Source organism: Macaca thibetana, chromosome 19, assembly GCF_024542745.1.
Source record: "Macaca thibetana thibetana isolate TM-01 chromosome 19, ASM2454274v1, whole genome shotgun sequence".
NCBI classification, from domain to species: Eukaryota; Metazoa; Chordata; class Mammalia; order Primates; family Cercopithecidae; genus Macaca; species Macaca thibetana.
In genome coordinates this window covers 39,200,017-39,202,854 of record NC_065596.1, presented here as the reverse complement: position 1 = coordinate 39,202,854, position 2,838 = coordinate 39,200,017, and the positions used below count along the sequence as shown (strand labels likewise).

General features: G+C 40.5%; 1 pseudogene; it reads right to left on the bottom strand.

Annotated features, from left to right (window-relative positions):
* Positions 1-299: 299 nt before the first annotated feature.
* LOC126941702 (zinc finger protein 396-like) lies at positions 300-1,098 on the bottom strand (annotated as a pseudogene).
* Positions 1,099-2,838: the final 1,740 nt, after the last annotated feature.

Below are 2,838 nucleotides of genomic sequence, written 5' to 3'. Positions count from 1 at the left end.
GCCAACACTTGTGGTACACCAGTCTTGTTTGACAATTTTGTTCATCTCCCTTTTTCCTTTATATTAAGATGATCATCCACCTTACAGAAGCACCCATAGAATAATGTTGCTTATTATGAAAACATTCCTTATGTTTAGGTGACTTCTTGTAGACATGCAGTCATTTTAATGTTTCCAATGAGTTATTTCCAAAATACATTGCAAAGGAGATTATTTTTTTCCAACACAGGAAATTAATTTGATATCATCAATAGTATAGAGGGTCTTGTGAGCTTTCATAAGAGATTAAGGCCCTTTATTTATCTGCTTCCTGACAGTGACCTGGGACACTTCAGCCTAGGCTTGAAGTACATATTCTTTTGGGATTCTACAATCCTATGCTCATATTTTGAATCATCTTGTTCATAGATTCCTCTATATGTGGAACTCTGGGAGGCATTCATACGGAGGATGTTGGAAACATCGTGATGCAGTTCTATGCCTGAAGAAGTCTTTTGCCTTGAAGCGGATTTCACATTTATAGTTTTGATGTCTTCATCATGTGGTCTTAAGGACTGCAGCTCCCATGATGCTCCCTGGAGGTGCTTTTTCACGGGCATGCGCTGCCTAGCTGGTAATTGCTCAGTGATTTCTGAAGGTGCTAGCTTCTCTGCAACCATGTCTTTTCTTTGTCCAAAAAAGACCTGCCCTGGTCCATCAAGCTCTCTCTGCACATCCTCCAGCATAGCCACAGCTTCCTCTCCATTTTCTGGATGATGCCTCTGCATCCAGGGCTGCAGGTTTTTTGGGAGGATGGCCAGGAACTGCTCCAGCACCAGCAGCTCCAGGATCTGCTCCTTGGTGTGCACCTCTGGCCTCAGTCAGAGATGACAAAGTTCCCAGAGCCGGCTCAGAGCCTCCAGGGGCCCCGGTGAATCCTGGTAGTCAAACTGACTGCAGAAGGTCTGCCAGCGGAAGGTCTCTGGGCTGTAGCTGCTGCTCCAATGGAGGCTAGAGTCCAGATCACCGGTCTGCTCTTCTGTCTTCACTGTCAGAATCCCATCACACTCCTCTAAATTGTGTTAGGAGTGATAATGACTTTCCCAATTTTGCAGACATTTTGACTGGCAAATACCTCAGTACTGTTAGGCTTTAATCCTCAAGGAAGTGGAGCTCTCCTTATGGACACTCTTCCCGGCGGGGAAGCACCAACCCAGCGCTGCCGGGGAGAAACTGGGGAAGGCTGGCTTCGCAGCTGCTTCCGGTGCTGGCGGCTGGTGGGGACCATAGAGAAACCATGTTGCCATTTTTTTTTCTTGAGCCTGGGTCCTGCTCTGTCTCCCAGGCTGTAGTGCAGTAGCACTATCACAGCTCACTGCACCCTTGAACTCCTGGGCTTGAGTGATCCTTCTGCCTCAGCCTTCCAAGTAGCTGTGACTACAGGCACATGCCACCATGCCCAGCCAATTTTTAAAATTTTTGTAGAGATGAAGGTCTGGCTATGTTGCCCTAGGCTGGTCTTGAGCATCCGGGCTCAAGCCATCACAGGCGTGAGCCACTGCACCCAGCCCTCTTGTACAAGTTTTTACGTGGATACAGATTTCAATTCATTTGGGTAAATACTTAGGAGCACAATAGCTGAATCATATGGTAAGAGTATGATTAGCTTTGTAAGAAACCACCAAAGTGTCTTCCAAGTGGATATACCATTTCTCTACATCGTTACCAGCATTTGATGTTGTCAGTGTTTTGGATTTCAGCCACTCTAACAGGTGAGTAGTGGTATCTCATTATTTTAATTTGCTCTTACCTAAACACAGGATGTTAAGCATATTTTCATATCTTATTTGTCATCTGTATATTTTTGTTGTTGAGGTGTCTGTTCAGATTTTTGGCCACTTTTTAATTGGTTGTTCATTTTCTTACTGTTGAGTTTTAAGAGGTCTTTTTATATTTCAATTACCAGTCCTTTATCAGAGATGTGTTTTACAAATAATTTTCCCTAGTCAGTGGCTCATTTTTTCATTCTCTTAATAGTTTTTAGTGAGCAGTAGTTTTTAACATTAATGAGGTCCAGTTGATCTTTTTTTTTTTTCTTTCATGGATCAAGCTTTTTGTGTTGTATCTAAAAAGTTATTGCCAAACCCAAGGTCACTTAGATTTTTCTCCTATGTTATCTCCTAAAAGTTTTATAATTTTTACATCTGGGTCTGTGGTAAATTTTGAGTTAATTTATGTGAAAGGTGTAAGGTCAGTATCCAAGTTAAGTTTTTTAACACGTGTAAATCCAGTTGTTCCAGCACCATTTGTTGGAAAGGCTATCATTTCTCCACTGAATTGCCTGTCTCCTTGGTCAAGTATCAGTTAACTATATGTGTATGGATCTATTTCTGGGTTATTTATTCTGTTCTGTTAATCAATTTATCTGCTTTTTCTTCAATACCACACTGTCTTGACTACTGTAGCCTTATAGTAAGTCTTGAAGTTGGGTAGTGTCAATATGCTTCATTCTTTAATACTGCGCTGGATATTCTGGTCCTTTAGACTTTCCTTATGAACTTTAGAATCAGTTTGTTAATATCCACAAAGCAACTTGCTGGTATTTCTATTTGGATTCTGTTGAAATATAGTCAATTTGAGAATAAATCACATCTCAACAATATTGAGTCTCTCCATCAATGAACATGGAATATCTTTCCATTTGATTACATTTTTAATCTCTATCATCAGAGTTTTACAATTCTCCTCATATAAATCTTGTGCACATTTTGTTAGATTTATACCTACATATTTCATATTTCTAGGAGCTAATGTAAATGATATTATTGGTATTATGTGTTTTTAACTTGAAATTCCAAT